The sequence below is a fragment of the Protopterus annectens genome, chromosome 2.part1 (assembly GCF_019279795.1).
Source record: "Protopterus annectens isolate FY-2018-M chromosome 2.part1, PAN1.0, whole genome shotgun sequence".
Classification (NCBI taxonomy): Eukaryota; Metazoa; Chordata; order Ceratodontiformes; family Protopteridae; genus Protopterus; species Protopterus annectens.
In genome coordinates, this window is record NC_056729.1 from 1,809,441,217 (window position 1) to 1,809,466,761 (window position 25,545).

Below are 25,545 nucleotides of genomic sequence, written 5' to 3' on the forward strand. Positions count from 1 at the left end.
GGCCCAGCACCAGGAAAACCTATTCAGACAAATGGAAAAGATTTTGCGCCTGGAACCAAGCTAAAGGCCAAAATCCCCTTGATCCAAACATTCCTCAGATTCTACAATATTTAACTGAGATGTTGCACAAAGGACTTTCCTTTTCATCTATTAAGATCCACGCCTCAGCAATTTCAGCTCATTACAACACGGATCCTCCTTTATTTCACATCCACTCCTAAGACAGTACCTCAGAGGGGCTAAGAACATAAGACTGCCCAGGAGAGCACCAACACCTACTTGGGATCTCAACTTTGTTCTGGAAAAACTTACACTGCCACCCTTTGAACCAGCTTTCTCAGCTGATTTAAAGTTTCTTTCATGGAAAACTGCTGCTGCTAGCAATAACTTCAGCTAGAAGAGTCTCAGAGCTACAGGCACTAATGGCAGTGGAGCCTTTCCTCATTTTTCATCAAGACAGAGTCTCTCTGCGAACTAACCCTTCCTTTATGCCAAAGGTGGTATCCAGTGTGGCCCTAAACCAAACCATTCATTTGCCCACCTTTTTTCCAAATCCCCAGAACAAAGGAGAAAGACTCCTGCACTCTTTGGACATTCACAGACAATTACGTTACTACCTGGATAAAACTAAGGCTTTCAGAAACTCTGACCAGCTCTTTGTAGCCTATGCTGCAGGAACACAAGGAAAAGCTATCTCAAAACAGACCATTTCAAAATGGATAGGACATTGCATACATTTCTGCTACACGCATCATGGGAAACCGGTACCTGCTAACATTAGGCCCCACTCCACCAGGGCTACAGCTACATCAGCAGCCTTTCTCAGGGGGGGTGCCAACCAAGGATATTCTGGAAGCTGCAACTTGGAGTTCAGTGCACACCTTCACCAAACACTATCACTTACCTCTATATTCTAAGAATAGAGCTGGCTTTGCCACTGCAGTTTTGCAGGGCCTACTAGCTTCTTCTAATCCTGTTTAACTCCACCACCCATCCTTAGCATTGGGATTCAATCCAAGTGTGATGACTGCAGCAGGGTAACACGATGAACATAGCACAGTTTTGTACCTACCATAAATGTAGATGTTCGAGTGTTCACCCTGCAGCAGTCCAGGTTACCCTCCCTCCATCCCCTCTGAACTAGCTGGACTTATCCATACCTTCTATCCTATACAACCTCTGTGGTGTATTTGCTTGTGACTGAAAGTATTGTTTTATTTTTACTTGTATATTTTTATATAGCAATATGTATTGCTTACCTATTGGGGGCACCTGACATCTGGGGCAAGAAAAACTGAAGAAAATGGTGTTGGATGCCTCTTATATACCCCTGGCGCACAGACGTCAGGGAGGAAGCGACAGCAACCGACACCGGACCAAGACTTTGGAACTCTGGCCAACTGCGGGACCACCTAATGGCAGGATAACCCAAGTGTGATGACTGCAGCAGGGTGAACACTCGAACATCTACATTTATGGTAGGTACAAAACTGTACTTTTTCCAAATTTGCTCCAGCTTTTTGGTGGTCATAGATAACCACACCATAAAGAGTTTAGATAATAAAAAGCTCACTTTTACTAACTAAACTATCCCCAGAGAGCTTCTGAGACAAGAGCAGACTGTAGTCTTCAAAGAGACCTTGGAGATGTTCTCTCTTTCAGAGAGGGACAAAAAACTCTGCTGTCTCATTTTCCTTGTTCTGAAAAGGATGGGATTCTTTGTTGTCCCATTTTAGACCTTTGTGACCTTGTTGAACAAATGAAATAGGGAATGGTATCTCTGTGGGGGAGCATACCCCTGCTTTTCCTATTCACCTCACTCCCTGAGGGGCTGCCGGAAAAGTTCCTTTCTGTTCAGTTTGACTATGTTCTAATTTCAATACAGTATGCTACTGCGTAGTCTTTTCTTTGCACTCATTTTGGTTATGTAGATGTTATTTGTTAAGCCAAAAGCCTTAGAAAAGGAGCTTCATTTGTCCTACATTCTGGTTGACCATCTTCTGGTGCTGTTGTCAAGAAACATTTGGTAGTGTTCCTTTTTTTTTATGTTTCCATGTTTGTAAAACTGTGGGGGAAACCTGTTGGGGGAGGGTTGTCCATAAACAAGGAAAAGTTCTTTTTGAGCCTTCCTTCAAGGAGGATTTTTAATAGAGTTGGACAGGCTTCATTACTGGTGTCTGTTACCTGGAGATGCAGCCTGGGTGGTCAAAGCCTTGACATCATAGCTGAGGATGCAGGAGCTAGTTTTTCCTGGACTGTTCTTTTCTTGAGCTTAATGTCATAGCCTTTTCATCCTAGCTGAAGATGAAGCAGAGGAGGTCTTTTTTGTACCATTGTTCTTCTCTTGGACATGATTTCAGCCACATCTTTCATACTTTTCATTCACTTGTGTGGGGGGTGCTTGTATTTTAATGTAAAATTTATTTATAACATTTGTTTATTGGAAAGTCCTATTGGAATAGAGCCCATTTTCAATGGTGGCACAGGAGAAATGCTCCAAACACTTCTTTGGAATGTTGGAGGAAACTGCAGCACCTGAAGGAAACCCATGTGAACACAGAGAATACATGCAGACACCGCACAGAAGGAACCCCAGCCAAGAACCAAACTAGAGAACCTCTTGCTGTGAGGTAACAGCGCTAACCACTGCACTGACAACAGAATGAGATGTCTGTGTTTGAGGAGTCACCATGCCCTTCTAGGTCTTAGAACCTTTTTACTAGGTTGTAATATAGTGAGTGATACCCTCACTGAAGTCTAGCTGTGGGCATATTCCAGTGATAAATGCTTTTCTATTAAGTTTTGGAGCTTACCTTGGCTCCTCTGTGACCCAAAAGATGCAGGAATTAGGAAGCTGGGCTAAATATAAGCTGGACACCTATACAGTGTTTTTGCCTTGAATACTCTGGTAGGGGTGTAGAAACCAGATAGAAAACAAATCTGTACTATGCTACTTCATCAAGCAGGGTGGCACATGCAGGATCCTTTCAACAAAAGCAATGCTGCTGTGTATCAATTCAATTCCTGTAACTACGTTAATTGCATACAATGCATGCATATCACTTAAGTTACTGACTGAACATTGTACTTTCTTTCTATGCATTTCTAGTTGTGTATTCTTGTTTTTGATTGCTCCAGTATGAGTTCAGATCATGGCTGGAGTAGTCAGTAGACCAGCCCATTTACCTGGTTAACAAATTGCAGATAAGTAAGTACAAGACATCTAAAACTATTGGGCATTGAGGAACTCAACCTACTGCAATCCATACAGTGTTTCAAGTCTAAAAATGCATTTGATAATGCTTCTCACATTTCCAGCCACTGGAATTGGACAGATTCTACAGGATAGCAAAGAAATTCAAGTGCCTCTAGAATGCTATAATAATCTTGTTGCTGACCCAGCAGTTGTTTTGTTAGATGCCGTAAAAGGATCTAAGCTGTAGTCTAATAACAATATGGTCTGTACTAAAATGTAGAATTTCACTATTTCGATGTTTCAATATACCAAAACTAAATAGTGTTAAAAAAAATGAAAAATATCAAAAAATAAAACTGCATTTTTGCAGAGGGCCAAGCCCCCCTGCACTCAACACACCTCAGCTAATTATACTAACTCTGTGATCACATAGCAGTGAGGAATAAGGAAAAATTCCTTACCCCCCACCACTGTTAAGCCATCTCGCACTAACAGCTAAAGTCAGAAACTGACCTGATACATGATCCTACAAACAACATACATTCACACTCACATAGACGCACATTGAAGTACACATTCAGATGACCAAATTTCAGTTTCTGCTGCATACATTGGTCAGATAAATTTGATGTAATTCACAGCATGCACACAAAGGATTATATCAGGAGGAAACCAACCAGGGAAATATGTCATCACACCAGTGCCTTTACTTCATAAAAATCCACCATAAAAAACAATCCAATCCAAGTGGATAAGCATTTTTGTTCATAGAAATCAGTAGGACTCATCAGAACCAAGTTGTACATGGTCACTGAACTTACAAGTTTTCTGCCCATGTCCTGAGTGCAGAACTATCCACATTCTTTCAGACAAATCTTTCCTCTCGCAATGAGGTAAAAAAAACTTGTTGCAAGATTAAAAAGTCTAAAATAACATTTGTCTGGTTGAATTCCTCCTGATGCAATCTTTTGTTTGCATGCAGTGGATGTGGTTCTAAGTCACTTTACTACATGCTTGCTTGATATTTTTGGTAAATTTCACGTAATACAGAACAACATAATCATCTTCAATTTCAGCACAATTAGTACCCTATTAATACTAGATTGGTGTGGACTAGTTTCATGTATTTTCCATCTTTTAGAGATACTGATAAGGTATCAGGACAATATTTTAAGAAAGTGGAGATGGAGGAAATGCAAAATTCACTTCTAATGCAGCATGTCCTTTGACATTTCCAGATTGCAGTAAATACCAGTAAGAATACATTGTAGTGTGCCTGTTAATCTCTGGATATTTGTGCTGGATCAGATCCTCTGGAATGTTTGGTAGGAAATATGTTTGTTAGAAAGCATGCATGGCTGATGATCCAGCCTTTACTTTTCTGCCAAGATTCAAGGCCTGCAAAAAATACAGTCACAGATGGTGAATCTCTGCTGGGTGAGGAAAGTAAATCTCTTTTTTTTTGTCTGTGAGTTGCTTAAACTGTTAAAGCTGCTTTCAGTTTTACCTTTTCTATGTTGTTTTCTGTTTTGAGAAAACTGCTTGGCCTGTTGTTTTTGTTCTAGTGGAAGAGACTGCACATTCCACTTTTTCCCCATTGGTTAATTTTTTTTCATGAGTGATACAAAAATACAGAGAGAATATCTGTGGCCTTGTCTTTTCTGATAAGACTCAAGACCTGCAAAATCTGCAAGCAGTATTGGTGATTCTCTGCTGGTTATTTTCCCCACCCACTGTCCCATTTCTTGATCTGCCTTTTAAACTTGGTGAATTTACGCTGCCCAACCTTGCTGTAAATTGAGCTTTATAAACTCTTCCCTTTCTACACTCACACTGTTGTTTACACATTGAATTACTTATTTGCCTTTAATTGTGCTTATTTTGAAAAAGTGTATCTTGCCTCTCATTGTCTGTTCTGCTGATTTACTTGATCTGAATTCATTATCTAGCTAGCTTTTGGATAAAGTAGTGTATTTGTACACTCTAGCAAGCTCTTTTCTGTGTTTTTATATCAAGAGGACATATGATTTTCCATTTAGTGGCAGTGGATGGTAGGCTGGTCTATATAGGTTGGCGAAATGCACTAGAGATTCCTGCATGTAGTTGTTTTGTTGGCTGGAGGGTTATTAATCAGCTTACCTTGTTTTTAGTGCCTTGATAAATTTTGTACAGTTGAGTGGCTCCTGGCTTATTTCTACAAAGCAAAGTACTTTTATTGAATAGTCACATTTTTATAAGCCATTTAAAGTACACTGCCATTATCCTGACTTGCTTATTGCCTTAAGTTTGTTTGCTTCTGGTAGCATTTTACTTCGGACACTCTTTTACTGTGCTTTTACTTTAGGAGTACTGAGATTATTCATCTAGTGGCAGTAGGTGTTTACCTGGTCTAAGTGTAGTTCATAGGTGTTTACTAGGCTAACGACCATAAGGGCCTTTTTAAGTCTTACCATGCATCTCAAATCTCTGACAAGTTCTGATACCCTTGGTAAGTGTAAGCAGGGACTTGGGAGATGAAACATTTACAGATTGCCTGTGTCCATTAGAGACATAGGTGCCAAATCAGGGATGAATTTCCTGATGTCCTTCATGTTTCACTGTTGCAGTCATCACATTTGGGTTATCCCTGCTAGTCCTCGGCCGGCCCGAATACCTGAGACTTAGTATTTCTGCATCAGTTGCTGTCGCTCCAGGACTGAAATCAGGTCGTCAGTAGTATAAAGTAAGGTAGCCGACACCATTACATCAGTCTTTCTTGCCGTACAGCCCAAAGCAGAAGCAGTTTGCATGAGTGCCGGTCGGCTGCTACCTGAGTTTTCATCTACTGAATTGAAGTTGAAGTCTTCTAAAGCTAAGTACCCCATTGGGGAACCTTTTTTCTTGCACTAACCGATGTCAGAAAAAGTTAATAATTGTCTCACCTGTGGAAAGCAAATACCACACCGAGACTTCCATTCTTACTGCGTCACTTGTTTAGGCCCAGACCATGACGTCCCCCACTGTCACTTCTGTGCTTTGCTCAATGCCAGAACTATCCATCGTCAGGCCCTTATTGTAACCAGTTTTTTCACTTACAGTCCTCGAACTCCGATATGGCTTCGGTAAGCCATCCGACAGCAGATCTTCCAAAAAAAAGTAAAGATAAAGACAGAGGCAGACCGCACAGGTCCAAACCTACTGATGACACTTCCATTAACCTAGTTGTCAGTTCTCTGGTCCTCAGTGAGGTGCTTTCGCAGCCCCTGATGCCTGCTTCTATGGATTTGCAGGCCGCTACCTAGACCCTTTCGGAGTCCGGTATGCCGCAAAACCCTTCTTTGACTAAGGATCCTGTGGTTGTCTCTACCTTGGATGTGTCTGAAGCCACTGAGCAGGCACCGACTTCTGAGGAAGTCCTTCACACTACCGATTCTCAGCACAAACCATCTTTTTTCGTGACTACTGTTCTTTCAAAAACTACCGAGTTTCTAAGCCCCAAGGTACAAACCACACCCAAGAAACCGACGACCCACTCTCAGGCACCTCCTTCCTTGCCTCAGTCTCAAATGCTTAAAATGGTGGAAGACCTTATCATGCTGATCAGGGGAAGCCAAGCTACCCCCTCCAAAAGGAAAAGAGATCTGTCCCCTGTTGTTCTGTCTGAACAAGAATCAGATGATTCTGATGCATCTGAATATGAAGACATACAACCCCTCTCTACTTATGAGGATTCTGATGTGGAGGATTTCATTCCTTCAGCCTCTCCCCCAGAGGATTTTCCATTGGGAAAACCCTGCATACCTTAAGGGAGCATTTCCAATGGGAGAGTCAAGAATACCCTCAGTCTAAAAAGAGACTCAGAGAATTCCTAGTTCTTCTACAGCACAGACCTTGACCATCCCCCCAGTCCTGGATGTTGTGGAGGATGTCTTCCTGGAATCCAGCTTGACTCCTGACACCCTCCCTCCAGCAACCAGAAAACCAGACAGATACTATAGAGTCCTTGACTCACAAAAAGGTCTCTTTAAGAGTCCTACTGCTGACCCTGTGGTAATTTCTCGAGGGCCTAAAGGAATTAAAACAACCTTTGCTAAGAATCCCACCCCCTCAGACAGGGATTCCCGAGCACTGGATAGATGGGGTAAAAAAGTATACACGTCAGCTACTGTTGCTATCAGGGCACTAAATTGTCAGTTCCATATGCTGAAACTTCAGCAACATACCCTGGAACTCCTTAAACAAAAGATGTCTTCCTTTCTTGCTTGAGCAGAATCTAAAGAATTACAAGTTAATGCATTCTGCAAGTCAAGTAACTAAACACACCTTGCACTGTGGTTATGATGTCCTAGAAGCTTCTTGCAGGCCAACAGTCACTGGATCTGTCATTAGAAGGCATGCATGGCTTAAGGAACAGCCCCTGCCAGACCATGTCAAATCTAAATTGTTAGATGCCCCCTTGAACAAAGATAACTTATTTGGCACTAAGGCAGAAGAGGTCCTGAAAAAGATGGAAAAAAAAGCAAAATCTATGCAAACAGTTAAGGACTTCCTGCAGGTCCAGCCACCTAGGTTCAGCAGACATTGTCCCTCCTAACACTGGTCCTTTCCTGCTTCCAGTAAACCAGTCCAGCCTACAGCCTGGGGAACCAGACCTCCTCAGACAGCAGCCACAGGGAATGTGGAGATCTAAGCAGTGGACTACACTTCAAAACCAGGGAGTTCTAAGCAACCCCCTTATGGTAAGAACTCACAATGACTCACCCCCCCCACCACCCTCCCTCTGCCCACTTTCACTTACCTCTAGGAGGAAAACTCTCCTTTCATGCAAGCACCTGGGCCACCATTACCAATGACCACTGGGTCCTGAACATAGTGTCTCGGGTACAAATTTTCCTTCCACACCCTTCCAACCCCAAAAGGGTTCCCAGATCTACCACCAAACCAGTGGGCAGAGGCTTAAAAGCAAATCCTTTCCCTGCTCTCTATGAGGGCAGTAGAGCACATTCCTGCAGAACAGATAGGCCAAGGTTTCTACTGCAGACTCTTCCTGTTGCCCAGAAAAGAGGGTACCTGGCACCCTATCCTCGATCTATCCATTCTAAACACTTTCTTGGTGATTCCAAAATTCAGAATGCTCACCCTCCAGCAGCTGCTACCCATGCTCTCCAAGGATGCTTGGCTAGACACCCTAGATCTAAAAGAGGCCTACCTCCACATTCCTATCAGGGAATCTTGCAGAAAATACCTCTGTTTCAGGGCAGGATCTCAGCACTTTCAGTTCTCTGCACTTCCCTTTGGCTTATCCACTGCTCCAAGAGTTTTCACAAAATGTTTGGCTCCAGCCATTGCCTTTTGCAGACAAAGAAATATTCAGATTTACCCATACTTAGATGACTGTCTGATTCCGGCAGACAGCCAGGAAAAGCTACTCAAGCACCTGGCCTTTGTCAAGACCCTTCTAACCTCCCTAGGGTACACTATCAACGAAAAGAAATCCAAACAGGTGCCCACCCAAAGTATTATCTTCCTGGGAGCAAGCCTGGACACAGCATCCCAGGTGGCACACCTTACACCAAAGAAACTAATTTTCCTGACAGCCTACTTCTCTCAACTAACCACCAAGCCCCAGCTATCTGAAAGGAAAATCGTGCAAGCTCTGGGGTTCATTGCATCTTGCATACTACTCATTCCATATGCCAGACTGCATATGAGGAAACATCAGTGGTACCTAAAAAGCCTTTGGTGTCAACACTCTCAAGACCTGGAAACGCTTCTACCTATGATTCCCTGCATCAGAAAAGATTTTCTTTGGTGGACAACAGCATGCTCCCACAACAAGGGACTGACTTTCTCACCAACCCCGCTGCCCAGACCCTCACCACAGATGCATCAGACTATGCTTGGGGTGCACACCTGGACAGCAGGTGCATACAGGGCCAATGGACCCCACAGCAAATCCCTGTCTACATCAATCAGAAAGAGATGATGGCTGTGCAGCATGCATTGATAGCTTTCAAGCCACTTCTTTCTCCAGGAGCTCTCCTGATCAAAAATGACAACACCACTGTAATGTGCTATATCAACAAACAGGGAGGGACTCACTCCTACCCTCTATGCAGGCTGGCCATGACCCTTTGGCACACAGCCTCTGCCATGCAACTACACCTGTTAGCACAACTCCTGCCAGGCTCTCTCAACTCTCTGGCAGACCAATTAAGCAGAAATCCTCTGGACCCATATGAGTGGCAGCTCAACAGAAGAACGTTCACCCTGATAACTCAAAAATGGGGCACCCTGGAGGTCGACCTCTTTGCCTCCCACACTAACCATCAGCTCAGCAAATTCTGCACCAGGAAACATCACTGCATGGCTTGGAGAGTGGATGCCCTGTCCTTCCCCTGGGTCAATCTATTGGTCTAAGCCTTTCATCTACTACTTATCATCCCCAGGGTACTGCTCAAAATAAAGGAGGAAAATCCAAGGACCCGTCAGATAGCTCCAGACTGTCACTGGCAGCACTGGTACCCCTTGCTGCACAGCCAGTCACCACTGCCGCCAAGGCACCTTCCTCAAATTCCAAACCTCCTGACCCAGAGGGAAGGGGAATTCATGCATTCCCAATTGCAGACATTCAATTTGGCAGCTTGGCTTATTCCCTAACTCTGAACCAGTCGGCCAACCTCAGTAAATAGGTCCTAGATGGTATCCGTGAGGCCAGACACCCTAGCACCAGAAGGCCTTATGCTGACAAATGGAAAAGGTTCTGCGTCTGAATCCAGGCTAAGGGAGCCAATATGGCACAGCCCTCCTTCCCTCTCATCCTGGATTATTTAGCTGACCTATTACACAGTGCCCTCTCTCTCTCTCTCTCTCTCTCTCTCCTCTATAAAAATTCATGCCTCTGCTGTTTCTGCTCATTTTCCCACTGAGCACCCCATTTTCTCACACCCTTTGATCAAACAGTTCCTAAGAGGGGCTACCAACTTGAGGCCACCCAGAAGGGCACCAACTCCAGCTTGGGACCTTAACTTTGTATTGGAAACCATGCCCCCCTTCGAACCAGCTTCTTCTGCAGAGCTAAAATTTCTCTCCTGGAAAACAGCATTCCTTCTGGCCATCACTTCAGCCAGAAGAGTCTCTGAGCTGCAAGAACTCATGGCTGTGGAACCCTTCATCATCTTCCATGCTGACAGGGTATCCCTCAGAACTAACCCATCTTTCATGCCCAAGGTGGTGTCCAGTGTGGCTCTTAACCAATCCATTCATTTGCTCTTTTTCCCTAATCCCCAAAACAAGAGGGAAAGGATTTTGCACTCTCTAGATGTGCACAGACAGCTCAGATTCTATCTGGACAGGACTAAATCCTCCAAAAAGTCAGAGCAACTGCTGGTTAGCTTTGCTACAGGGGCAGAAGGCAAAGCCATCTCCAAACAAACCATCTCCAAATGGATAGCACACTGCATCCATTTCTGCTACAAACAAGATGGAAAGCCTCCCCAAGGGGGTCAAGATGCACTCCACCAGAGCAGCCTCCATCTCTGCAGCTTTCCTCAGAGGAGTCCCCACCAGGGACATCCTGGTGGCTGCCACCTGGACATCTGTTCTTACTTTTACCAAGCATTATCACCTGCCTCTGTTCTCCAAATCCAGGGCAGGGTTTGCCAATACAGTCTTGCAAGGCATCCTAGCCAGCCCCTAGTTTCCTTTACTGCCTCCATCCCTTTCCTCAGCTTTGGGAATCAACCCAAATGTGATGACTGCAACAGTGAAACACAAAGGATATAGTACATTTGTGTACACTTACCATAAATGTAGATGTTCAAGTGTATTCACTGTTGCAGTCCTGGTTTCTTCTTTTTCCTTACAAGGAACATATTGGTATTTATTTTCCACTGGTGGGGTTCTTCCACCAGAATATGCCTCCTACTAGGGGGCTTCTGACAGGTTAGGGCAAGAAAAACTGATGTAATGGCATCAGCTGCCTTACTTTATACTACTGATGACGTCAGCCCTGAAGCAACAGCAACCGATGCAGAAATACTAAGTCTCTGGTATTCGGGCTGGCTGACGGCTACCCTGGCAGGGATAATCCAAATGTGATGACTGCAGCAGTGAATACACTCGAACATCTACATTTTTGGTAAGTGTACACAACTGTACTTTCCCCATTCAGTTTTCCAAGTTGCACTTGAATTGAGTTAGAGAGGAACTCTGCTTCTCATGGATGGGGAACCTGTTCCATAGACGGGGTAGTCTCTGTGATACATACCTCTCTCTCCAGCAGGTCCTATTGACATCACAAGCAAGTTTTAAGTCATTAAAATGGGAAATTCTGGTGCTGTTTGTTTTGTGGATATGCAGGAGGTCCATCAGAGTGGTGTCTGACAATGCCCTGTATGCCAGGCATGGATCTCCTCTCAAAAGCCTGTTGGAGACAGAACACAGGGATAGGGTCTTGAGGTGGTCTGCATATGACATTTTACATACACCCTGTATTTTTTTAATGAGGAACATCTGTGGACGTTCCAGTTGTTGGATATGCCTGGTAAGGTGCATACCAATGGAGGCATTGTACTCAATGATAGGTTTGATAAATGCTGAATTCAGTGGAACAATAACTTCCTTGAATGTAGATGCAGTACCTTTGTTTATAAGTTGTGCAGCATAGAATGATTTCCTCACTACTGTAGACACACGACGGTCAAAGGCTAGATTACTGTCTATGTGTGTCCCTAAGTCTCTGACTACTGGGTCAACTCTAAGGGGTGTGTTGTCAATATGATAGTTACCAGGGGTGGATGACTTCTCAAAGGATACTATTATGCATTTCTTGGCATTTAGTTTTAGTCCATGGCTCTGACACCAGTTGTTTGTCTGTGTCAGCCCCTCCTGGAGAGCATTTGTGTCAGTGTTGGATTCAATGGCAGCTCCTAATTTGAAATAATCTGCAAATTTAGTCAGCCAGAGACTACTGACATTGTCCTTGACTTCAGAGAAGTAAATACCAAAAATGACGTGCCCAAGGAGCGATCCCCGAGGGCCTCTACGTGTGACTGGCCTCTTTGTAGAGGTGGACTCCCCAATTCTAACTTTCTGGGTCCTGTCTGTTAGCCAGGTGGCTATCCACCAGATGACATACAAGCTTGTACCTAACCTCTTGAGATTGTCAACAATACCCGAGTGGGGTATTGTGTCAGATACCTTGGCCAGGTCAAAGTAGGCAGTGTGAACCATTTTTCCCTCATCCATTGCTTTGGTTACTTTCTCAAAGAAGTCCGCCAGGTTGAGTAGGCATGATCTGCCCTTGATAAAATCAGATTGGGTTGGGTCCATTGTCTGGAGGTTTACTATACCTCTATTGATCATTTCCATGATAATTCTTTCCATGGCTTTACATATAAGACTAGTATGATTTATGGGTCTGTGCAGAGGAATGACTGTTGCTGTCTTCATTCATGAGGCACAAAGCCTGTTTGGAGGCTACAGTTAAATAGTAATTCCAGAGGCCCTGATAGGTCCTGTTTCATACTATTTAGAAGGCATCCTGGGTTATTGGCTGGGCCCATTGATGCAGTGTTCTTGGTCTTAGAGAGAGCATTAAGGACCTGTTCCCTAGTGGTAGTAGGGGGAGTTATATTTAATGGCATTTCCTGAGGGAAGGTTGAGGGGGAGAGAGGGTTAAAGTTGGAGCCATATTTATCATCCAGGAGGTTTGTTGTATGTTCTGGCTCAGTATGACCTCTGCACACAATTGTGTATTGCCTTTGAGGTTGCAGACATAGGTAAAGAATGCTTTGTGGTTGTCCTTGGCCTGGGAGGCCAAACTTGTCCTGTGAGTTGTTTTTTTAGTTTGATGAGAGTGCTTTTATCATGCTGAGTGCTGCACCTCCTAATTTCTGCTATGATTTTCTTCCTTCCATTATACAGCCTATTGATTTTGTGATTCTACAAGGGTGGCTTGTTTTTTGAGTTAGTTCTGGTAGGTACAGCTGCCTCTATGCAGCTATTAACATGCTTTTACAGGGTTTCTTTGAACAGTTCTCCATAGGTAGTAGGGTTTATGGGGGCTTGAAATTTTGCCAGGTTATCACTTAACAGCAGGAGGTCAGCCTTGGAGTAGTTCCTAAATATTCTAGGTTTAGCTGGGGGTCCAGGTTTTATTTTTACTTCAAAGGAGAACATTTTCTGGTCTGACCTTACCAGGGAAGACATTACAGTAGGGGGTGTGCTGCACACTCTCCTATATTAATGAGGACCAGATCCAGTAAGATTGCACCCGTGGTCGGTGTATTGACTATCTGGTCCAGGGAGTTTGTGTTTACAAAATCCAGGAATCTCTGTGCCTGTACATTTGGTGTCGTATAGGATTCCCAGTTAATAGTGGGGTAATTAAAGTCACCCATGAATATGGTATTGGGTTGGATGGTTAGTGTTTCTAATAAGTTTAAATACATGGTATGGGTTTCCTGGGTCATAGAGGGGGACCTATAGCTTGCAAGGAAGTGGTACTGGATTTCGCCTATGCTGATTTGAACACGGAGCAGCTCAAGTGCATTGTCCTGTTTGACCAGCCTTGAAGTATATTTATCTGATGTAAATCGAGACACCTCCACTTTTTAGTCCCCGTCTGTGAAGTACCTGGTCTAAATTTGTGGAAGGCATTATAATCTTGCACTTTTGGTATACTGTCCGCAGTTTAATCCATATCTCAGTGACGGCACAAATGTCAGCATTCTGTAGGGTGAAGAGATCTTCTTGGGAGTGTTTTTTTTTTTTTTTTTGTTTAGACTCCTAGTTTTATTTTCCAGAGGGCTCAGTAGCCAATTTCTGTATCACCAGTACTAGTATATATTTGGCACATTTCATGGAGCTGTTCACTGTCCCATTACCCTGTACAAACACAAAAATCTGGAAATATTGCTTATTTTCATTATACTATAATAAAAGTTTACTGTGCTATTTTTTTTTTTGCACTTCTTTAAAGTAGCATTTTCATACTGCTGTAAGGGCTGCTGTTCTACACTGAAATACATTGTATCTAGTATTTCTTAGTGTTAGGCATCTCTTTGTGGTTCCTTAATTAACACTTGGGCTCCAAACCAGTCATTTTATTTTAAGAGGGTCTCTTATGGCAGTAGAGGGCTGATTTCACCTATCTGAGATGGAAACTGCTGGTGAAAAACTCATTGTGTGCATACCTAATTCACGTTAAGGCATAATTAGTGTAAAACTTACTTTTTTCTCATCGTATACAAGGTTCATGTTTGAGTGAAGCTGTTCTTCATGCAGTGGCTACTACTGGTGCCTTGTATACATGCAATCACCAGAAGTTAAAATTTCTCTATAAAAACCACCTTGGAACTTTACCTCAGTCCCACATTACTCATGGGGTAACTACTTTGCATAACGAGCAACATTTTGCATTTGGTTAGGTCTACCTTAATTTATTATAGCACCTAGGACTATTGCTACTCAGACAGCATCTGGTTTGATTGCTGGGCAGCATCACTGGTTAGGCTAGCTGCAGATTACACCATGTAAATACCCTTCCCTTGTCTGGTTACAGAAACCCTCCACTACTATCACTTGCAAGTACACATTAAGACCTGCAACCATGGATGGGCACTTTCCTGCTATCTCTTCATCCAGCTTGGTGGACATGAACATCCTGAGGTAATGTAGCAACTGCCTTATGTACACTGACAAACCACTTTATTCTCAAACAAATACAGTATGTGAGAGGTGTAGTTACATTTTGACAGTGGAGGCTAGGCTCTCACATACAAACACAAAAAGCAACAGGTCATCAGCGACTCACACACATCACTCGATGTACCCACAAAGGATAACACATATAGACCTACATATGCAGAGGTTCTCACATGTAACTTACCCAAACCTTAAAGGCCTCTCAGGTGCAGTCCTCAGAAACTCTGCAGGCACACAAACAAGACAGTTAACACATAAAGTAGCATCTCATTATGTTTTAATTACCATGCCTAAAAGGCAAAATACCCCACAACCTGATATTCTGGTCATAGGAGACTCCCAGTGTGATATGCACTGATGTCCCTCTTACCAGGCTGGATAAGGAGAAGATGACATTTATTTGCCTGTCAAGAACCAGGATCCACCATGGTCATACAAGCACTTAGGTCACTTACTCATAAGTACCAATATGACTCAGTCATAGTCCATGTGGGCGTGAATGACCTGAGATGCATCTCCTTGGACTATATGAAGAGAGACATGAGTAAGCTCTCAGAATGTGTGTCACAGGAAGGTATGAGCCTAGCATTGAGCAGAATTCTACCATCTCCAAGGATGGTGCCACAATACCAGCAGAAAAGAATCAACTTTTAAGAATTGGTTTAGCTACAGGTGTCACTTCAAAGGGGTCCAGTACTTCTCAGTCTGGAAGGACACGGTTGACAGGCCACTCTGCTTTGCCAGGGATGGTATTCACCTGTCACCTCCAGACTTTCGGATATTGGCCAAAATGTTGTTCACCCCTACAGTATCTTTTTATAGGTATTGCCAAACAGACAAACCTTTCAACATAAAAGCTACTCAGGACAACGTGTTACTGCTCAGATTCTCAACAAGAAACTGCATTCTCTGGAAGCTGTCATCACCCAGGAGAATGCAGACATCTGTGCAGTTACTGAAACATGGTTCAAAGCCATGAAAAGCACTCCAGCAGTACATGGATGTAATGCCTTTCTTACATTCTGACAACCCACTGAACATGAAAGAACAAAGGCGGAGGTGTATCTATCTACATAAAGGATAAGCACTCCTCAAGGCTGATCAAATATATCACTTCTGAGCTACTCCATGTCCAACTAACCAGGGGAAAAATCCATTACCATATTCTTTCTATCTACAGGTCCCCACCATGAACAAGGAAACCTGTACATCATATCTGAAGTTAATAGAATCACTCATCTTCCATCCCAGTACCATACTATGGATGATTTTAACTAATTCTCCATTAATTGGGAGGCATACACAACCACTAACATGCAAGCCCAAAGATTTCTTGACTTTGTAAATTCAAGTGCCCTGGAGCAGCTAATCTGCATTCCCACTAGGGGAACAAATATCCTAGACCTGGTACTCACAAGTATGGCAGAGTGCTGCTCCCATGTAATGTCCTCTGGCAAGATCAGATCACAAAGAGGTTTCCCTTGAAATAAAAGTAAAACTAGCCCCCCTCACATAACACAAAAAAATTAAGAACTACTCTAAGGTAAATTACCCCTATTAAAGGACGGACTACCTAGTTTCCATGCTCCCCCAAATCCATAAAACAAAGAAACCTATGCAGAGGTGTACACAAAAGCCCTGCATGACCATATAAATAACTGCAGAGAAACAGCAGTATCAGACCAAAATAAACCCAGGTCAAACCACAAAAACAAGCCGCCCTGGTGGACTCCCTGGTATTAATAGGTTATACAACAAAAGAAAGTCCTGTAGAGAAGTAAGAAAGAATGTGCACAACCACAGCAAAAAGGCCCTCATTTGTCTAAACAAGTGAACCGGGGAACTAGTCAAGTCTCTGGAAGCAGGCTTTGAGGTAAAAATAGCCTCCAGTGCTAGGGATAACCATAACTCTTTTTTCAGTTATGTCTGCAGTCTTAAGGGCAACACCCAACAATGTATGGAATTAGTTGTAGATGGCATCACCTAGACTCCGCCAGAAGATATAGCAAATCTGCTGGTTGACAAATTCAGCTCAAATTTCACTTCCCCGTCATCCTTAAATCTCCCCAAAGAAATACCCTCCACCACTAATTATCACCTAAAAACAGATTGCCACTGCACTCTCTAAAGTTAAAAATGCATCTTCACTGCACTCTCTAAAGTTAAAAACACATCTTCAGTTGGGCCTGATGATATAATAGGTTGTCTGTTAAACAGCTTAAGTCAGGACTTATCAGGCCCATTAGGATCTCTGTTTAACCACAGCCTCTGGACTGGCTTTGTCCCGATAGAGTGGAGGACAGCAACAGTCATCCCTCTGCATAAAGGGGGGGGGCATCAATTGACCCAGAAATCACAGACCCATAAGCTCGACTAGTCTTGTATGTCAGACCATGGAAAGAATAATCATGGACCTGATAAATAATGACATAAGAAACTTCCAAACACTGGACCTGACCCAATTTGGCTTTGTCAAGGGCAGGTCATGCCTACTGAATCTGGTGGATTTCTTTGAGAAAGTCACTAAGACTATGGGTGAGAGTAAAGTAGTGCATACTGCCATCCTCATCCTGGCCAAGGCATTTGACAGAATTCCCCACTCAGATATTAGAAATAAACTCCAAAAACTGGACATAAATCCCTATATCACCAAGATGGATAGCCAGTTTGACTCATGGACAAGACACATGTAGTTAAAGTGGGTGAGTCCAGATCCAGCAAGAGACCAGTTATTAGTGGTGGGCCATGGGACTCGGTGCTGGGACCACTCCTGTTCGGAATATACTTTTCTGAAGTCAAGGCTAATGTGGAAGGCCTTTTAATGACAACATTTGTGGACAACTGCAAGCTGAGGGCAATTATTGAATCCCCCAGTGATGTAGATATCATTCAGGAGGATCTAGATCAGACAAATGATTGTTGCTAGAACTATGGCATAAAACTAAATGTGAAAAAATGCATTATTATACACTTTGGGAAGTCAAATACATATGCAAATTACATCACTGGCACAACCCTAAGAGTAGACTCAGAGGTGAGAGAGCTAGGTATACAGATAGACAGGAGCCTGAACTTTGGGTGCCATGTGCCTACAGTGGTAAGGAGGGCCATCTTTGTGGCTCAACTTATAAGTAAAGTTATGACATCCAGATGCAAGGAAATTATAGTCTCCCTGTACTCAGCCCTCATTAGACCAGTAATTGAGTACAGTGTGCCACTCGGCATGTACTTGACTAGACACTTCAGCAGCTGGAGTGATCAAAAAGAAAATACAGGGTGTAAGCATCTTATGCGGATAGAGAAAAAGTCCTATCCCTTTACCCTGTCTCCTGGTTGGATCTTGTTCTTACTAATATGGGAGCATCTTGCACCATACCTTGTGTATCTTCATCACTAGTTAGGTCTGACCATAAAGCAGTCTCCTCTGAAATAAAACTAAAATCAGAGATCCTTTCCACCCAAGATACCTTTAGAAATTTAAGATAAACTATGTATTCCAGTGAACATTGGTAAGTTTCAAATTCCTACTAAGTACAGTTAACTCCACTGAATATGCAGAAAAGTACACCACCACACTATACCAGTATGTAAACAGCTGAATAGATGCAGTTGTACCCCAAAAGAACAAGTGCAGGGCAAACCCCAGAAACAAACCCACATGGTGGAACCATGACATCAGCCAGCTTTATAATAAAAGGAAAACAAATGTGACCAAAAATAATTTTAGAGCCCTTGTCACTGAAATAAACAATTCAGGAGATTAATAAAATCCAACAAGCCAAATTTGATGCTAATGACATTGCAAACCTACTGGCCAATAAATTTAGCTCTAGCTTTACCCCTGTCTTCCGTCTGTCTGTCCTTCAAGATGTACCTGAAACTAGCTGGCCTCCAGATATTACACAAGACCAAGTCCTAAAACTGCAATCAAAAGCTGAAAATACTGCATTGATGGTTCCTGACAATAACCGTGCATGCATCTTAAATAGCATGAAGCACAATTTAGCCACACTCCTACAGGTTTTGAGCCAAGTGAATTGAGAACAGCTACAGTCATTCCCTGGCATAAGGCAGGACATTCCACAGACCTAGACAATTACAGACTCATATGTCTGATCAGCTACATATGCAAAGCCATAGAACTGATCAATCAGGGCACAAGGAATCTCCAAACACTGAATCCATCTCATTTGGGATTCAACAAGGGTAGGTCATACTTTTACTCAAGCTTGTGGATTTTTTTTTTGCAAAATTCACCAAAGCAATCGATTAAGACAAAACAATGCACACTGCATACCCCGATGTAACCAAAAATGTTGACACAATTCCCCAGTCAGGCATAGGAGAAAAGCTAAATAAATTGGGAATAAACCCCATGTTACCTGCTCCTCACTCAAGGATAGGAGAAAAGATAACTAAACTGGGAATAAACTCCTGTGTAACCCACTGGATTGCCAACTGACTCTCAGAAAGCAATCAAAATATGGGAGGTTACCTCCACAAAGCCACCAGTTACAATTGGAGACCCCCAGGGCTCTGTGTTGGGATATCTCTTGATGTTCTTCATGTTTCACTGTTGCAGTCCTGACTATTGGGATTTCCTGCTGTGAAAGCCCTTGGCCGGCCCAACTACCAGAGAAATTTCTTTCCATTTCCCAGGCTGGCAGATGCCCTGACTGACATCAGTATGTTCAGGTATAAAGTTAGCCAGCTCGTGTCATGATACCAGTCTTTTCTTGCCATGGAGCCCAAAGCTATATTCAAGTGCATCAGTCGGTCCACACCAGAGAAGTGTCATCAGACAAGATAAGTACCCGTTGGAGAAATCTTTCTTTCCTTTGCTCATGTCAGATAAATAACTGCCTCCGTTGTGGAAAACAGATCCCACAGAGACTTTCATTCCTTTTGTGTTGTTTGCCTAGCCCAGATTATGACATCATTGATTGTGGATTTTGTGTGAGTTTCAATACTAGAACAATTAAGCATGGGTCAGAATTTCTCACTAAGTTCCTTAGCCAACCGTCTTCTCACTCACCTTCCATGGTGTCCATCAGTCGTACTGAATCCAATCTACTTAAGCAAAAAAAAGGAAAGAAAAGAACAAAAGTTTAGGTCATCAGACGACAATCAGTTGCAGCGTGCTTCTCCCTCCAGGCTTGTAATTGTGGAACAAGGTGAGGCACTTTTACAGCCCCATCTTTTTTTGATCTGGTGACTCAGGCCTCTGTAAGACCCTTTTGGAGTCCAACATGCCATTGGCTCCATCCACCATTACACAAGCCACTGACAGTGGCTAGTCTGTTGGGTCCAGGGCCACTCTACAGTCTTTGGCTTGCAAGGAGCATGTTCCATCCAGAGTTTCTCCAACCAGGCTTCAGCCACCGCAACTCTGGCACATTTACTTCAATCTCAGGAGACAGGCATCAGGGTGTCAGATGCCCTTAGTACTAAGGCATTAGTCACCCCTAAGAAAGCTTCTGTCCCTAGGTCTTCAGTTAGGCTGTCCAGCTCCATTTCTCAGGTGTCACAGCAGGAATTAATCTGGTTATCAGAGGACTTGCTGTCCATTGTCAGATCTAGGCAAGATCTAGGGATAACATCTAGGAAAAGAAAAACAGATGATCCTCAAGTAATTTCCCTGGATCCCATTCCCTCTGAGGAAGACTGAAACTGAGGACTGTGAGTCTGAGGAGGGCTCCTCGTTTACCTCCTATGAGGATTCAGACTCTAAGAAAATCCTCCCTTCAGCCTCATCTCCTGAAGATGTCTGTTTTGAAGAGACCTTCCATGCCATCAGGCAACATTTTCAGTAGGAAGAGCAGTACTACCCACAGGCAAAAAAGAGGGTTAGAGAATTCCTGGATTAACCTGAAAGTAAGCCAGTGGCTATTTCCCCCATGCCAAAAGTAGTGGAAGATGTCCTTTAAACATGACTCCCTCCCACCTGACCAATGTAAGCTAGACAGGTTTTACAGGGTGCATTCCCATAAGTATCTTTACAGAAACCCTACTACTGACACTGAAGTTATCACTGCAGGACCAAAAGTAGCCAGAGCCAGTTCCTCTAGGAACCTGCTTCCTACAAACAGAGAGCAGAGCCCTTAACAGGTTTGACAAGAAGGTTTATACATCCACCACCCTTGCCATGAGGGCCCTAAATTGTCAATTTCATATGATTAAGCACCAACAGACTACACTAGAACAGCTCAAACAAAAGGTCTCCACCCTTGAAGAAAAAACCCTCACAAAATAATTGACTGATCCGGTGCTCAGGTAGCTAAACATTCCCTCCACTGTGGCTATGATCCCATGGAAGCATCTTGCAGAGCAGCTACTACTGGATCTGTTATTAGGAGACATGCTTGACTGTGAGAACAAACTCTTCCAGAACATGTCAAATCTAGCCTGTTGGATGCCCCCCTTGACAAGGCAGTTCTATTCGGGCCCAAGTCAGACGTTATCCTTAAAAAGATGGAGGATAAGGCTAAGTCAATGCAGACAGTAAAATATTTCCTCCAGGTACAACCACCCGGTTTCAGCAGAAATTTTCCAGACAAACATTGGTCCTTTCCCACCCAGCCTAGGAGTAGGCAGAGGAAACCTCAAAGGGATAGGCCACTTAGAAGCAATAGTCACAAAGGGGCAGGCAATGGGCCTCAGGGGCACCTAGACAAGGCAGTTCTAGATCCTAATCCATATCCAGAGAGCAGCAATGACTCAACCACCCTTCTCCTACCCCCCAAACTAGGAGGAAGGCAGTCTCTTTTCAAACATACCTGGACCTTCATCACCCCAGACAGATGGATTCTAGACATTATTGTAGATGGCTACAGACTCACTATCAAAGAGCATTTAAAATACTCAGGTTGTCAAGATGCCCCCCCAAAATAAAAAAGAGGCCTCGTCTCAAATCCAGATACTGTGTTCATAGGGAGTAGTAGAACCAATTCCCATTGCCCATCAAGGAAAATGATTCTATTCCAGCCTCTTCCTGGTCCCCAGAAAAGAAGGCTCCTGGCACTCCATTTTAGATCTGTCCAACCTCAATCAATTCCTGTTGGTGCAAAGTTCAAAATGTTAACCCTCCAAAAACTGCTGCCCATGATATCCCCTCATGGTCCCTCTAGATCTAAAAGATGCTTATCTGCACATCCCTATTCAGGAGTCCCACAGAAGATTTCTTCACTTCAGGGCAGGATCTAGTCATTATCAATGTCCTGCACTGCCCTTTGGCTTATATACAGTGCCAAGAGTGTTCACAAAGTGTCTAGCACCAGCAGTAGCCTTCTGCAGGACCAGGAGCGATACAAATCTATCCCTACTTGGATGACTGCCTCATACAGTCCACAAATCATTCCAGACTCCTCAAGGACCTCAAATTCACCCAGGACCTCCTTTCCTCACATTTCACCAACAAAAAAAGATTGTTTTCATGGGGGCAGTTCTGGACTCCTCTCTCTAAAAGGCTTTCCTTCATCCAGAAAAAGTCTCCTTCATGACAAATTTCTTCCACAGGATCCAGTTGAGAGATTGTATCTCAGCAAGGGAGTTTCTTCAAGCCCTGGGATGCATTACTTCATGCATCCCTCTGGTTCCCCTTGCCAGACTACACATGAGGAAGCTCCAGTGGTACCTGAGGAATGTCTGGTGCCAGAGCTCATAGTCCCTAGAGACCAAGATTCCCCTGATCCCCTACCTCAAAACAAAGTTCACATGGCTGGCACCAGCCTGCTTCCAGATTCAGGGCCTCCCCTTCAAAATCTTACCTCAGGCTCAAACCCTAACCACAGATGCCTCAGAGACAGCATGGGGGCTCACTTCCAGAACCTACAAACCTAGGGGAAATGGGATTCTGAATCCAAGGACAGACACATCAATGGGAAGGAATTCATGACAGTATTAAAAGGCCTATTAGTCTTCAAGGAAAAATGGACCCCAGGTGTCTTATTAATCAAGACAGACAGTACCACAGTTATATGGTACATAAACAGACAGGGAGGGACACATTTTTACCCCATGTGCCATCTAACAATGGAATTCTGGGAAACAACTCAGTCTATGAGCTTGCACCTGATAGCACAGTACCTTCCAGGAGTTCAAAATGCTCTGGCAGACCATCTCAGCAGAAACTTGATGGACCTTCATGAGTGGCATCTGCACCCAAAAATGCTCCAGTCCATAACGCAAACTTGGGGAATTCCACAGGTGGACCTCTACATCCAAAGAGAACACACAGTGCAAAAATTCTGTATCAGGAGCAAACAAGAGACAGCTTGGAAAACAGATGCCTTCTCCTTCCCTTGGACAAAGCTTTTCATTCATGCATTTCCCCCCATACCCCTTCTTCCTTGGGGTCTGTTCAAGATAAGAGAAGAGGACCCAAGAGCAATTCTTATAGCTCCAGACTGTACAGACAACATTGGCAAACCTCCTCCTCGAACTCACCAACCAGAACCCATGGCTACTCCCTCAGAGTGTAGATCTCCTCACCCAGAATGAGGGAAACATTATACACCCCAATCTGCAGACCTTCAACCTTGTAAAGTGGATGATCCCACAACAAATCACAATGGTGTTAGCCTAAGTAAACAGGTGCTAGACATCCTTAAAGAATCCAGAAGGCCTAGCACCAGGATATCCTAGGCAGCTAAGTGGAAAAGATTTTCTGTTTGGTGCAAAAATCACCACCTAGATCCCAAATCAGCATGTTTCCAGCATCCTGGAATACCTGACTGGCCTGCTGAATCAGGAACTATCTCATTCTTTCATTAAAACCCATGCTTCTGCCATCTCTGCATATGTGCCCTCTCACCCTTCCCTTTTCTCCCATCCACTCTGAAAATAATTCGTAATGGAGTAATCCACATTAGACAACCAAAAATAAAATGTACTCCTCCTTGGGACCTTACTTTTGTGCTAGAGAAATTGACATTGCCCCACTTTGAGCTAACAGCTTCTGCAGACCAAAAGTTCTTGACAGAGAAAACAGTTCTTCTGGATATCACCACAGCCAGGAGAGTTTCTGAGTTGCAGGCCCTTATGGCAGTGGAACCTTTCCTTTTCTTCGACAAGGATAGGGTCTTTTTCTCTGAACCAGTCAGTCCTTTATGCCTAAAGTGGTCACTGACACCTCTTTGAATCAAGCAATCCATCTCCCTACCTTCTCCCCAATCCACAAAACAAAGGCAAAAGAAGTCTGCATTCCTTGGATGTGCACAGACAGCTATGTTTCTATCTGGACAAGACAAAAGCTTTGAGAAAGACTGATCAGCTTTTCATTACCTTTGCTGCAAGCCTGCCTCTAAGCAAACTATTTTAAAATGGATTTCCCACTGCATTGGCTTTTGTTATAGCTCATATGGCAAAGAGCCACCAGTAGGGATAAAATTTCATTCCACCAGGGCAACTGCTACTTCCACTGCCTTTCAAAAGGGTGTCCCCACTGTAGATCAGAGTGTGTGTATGTATCTTTAAGAAGCATTTCCAAATGTAACACATGCATATAAATACTGAGCACATGCAGGCAGCAGTGCCATTTTGAGAGAATAGCCAGAGTGTTAACATGTGTGAGTGCAGTAGTCAGTCTGTTTATAAGTTTATTTGTTACAAAGCCTCATTTCTGATGTTTGTGTGTAATAAAGCTGCTTGAACAGGACCCACAAATGTTCATCTGTTTTATCCTGACCAGACGAGAGACAAGGTGTCAGAATTGGGATCAGAAGAGCTACTTCTTCAAGCCATGAGGTGCAGAGTTGAAGGTGAAAGCGGATCAAGCAGGTTGAGTGAAACAGAGCACAGACAAATGAAAAAGGGAAAGAAATGAGCTAAAGGTAAAGAAAACTGCACAAATGATTTATTTGGCAAAGAAAATGAAACGGCTCATTAATAAGGCACAAAACTTATTAACCAAATGAAAGACACAAACCACAATATTAATTAAATGAAATGTTCAAAACCACGATATTTGATTAATCTAGCAAAACTATTCATAAGGAGTTCAGAATTACCCTTGGTTTGCCTAACAAGCATGTTTAAAGTAAAATGGGCACAAAAAAGTATAATAAGCATGATAAGAGATTAAAAGGGCATAACGAGTACTAAAAGGGCAAATTAAGCTTAAAGAGCAAGGCAACTGCATATTTTATTACTAAAAAACTGTGTTTGGGCAGAAACTACTATTTTGCATTGATCGAAGCTACTCAAAGCATAACTAGAGTTTGAAGTATCTCAGTGTGTGCAAAGTGTTTGCAGAGTGTGTGCTTTATTACAGTGCAATTATTTCAAAGAGTTTGCTGTGTACAAAGTACAGTTATATTGCAAACTGCAGTCAAAGTACAGCCATTTCAAAAAGTTTATTGTGCTGTGTGCATTTATTCACAGAAAGCCACCATTTCAGTGTTTCTTACACTGTACAGAGTTGTTTCACAAACTACAGCCACTTTGAAATTTTTTTTTGTCATGTACAGTTTATTCGCAAAGTACAGTTATTTCAAAGTATTTTTTACACTGATAAGGAGTGGTTTCAGAAAGTACAGTGATTTCAGTGTGTTCTTGTGCTAGTGCAGTTATTTCAAAGAGTTTGTTGTTCTATGGGCATAATTACAAGTACTGGCATGAAGTTCTGGCATATATATTCATGCGTGTATGTTCGTACATGATTT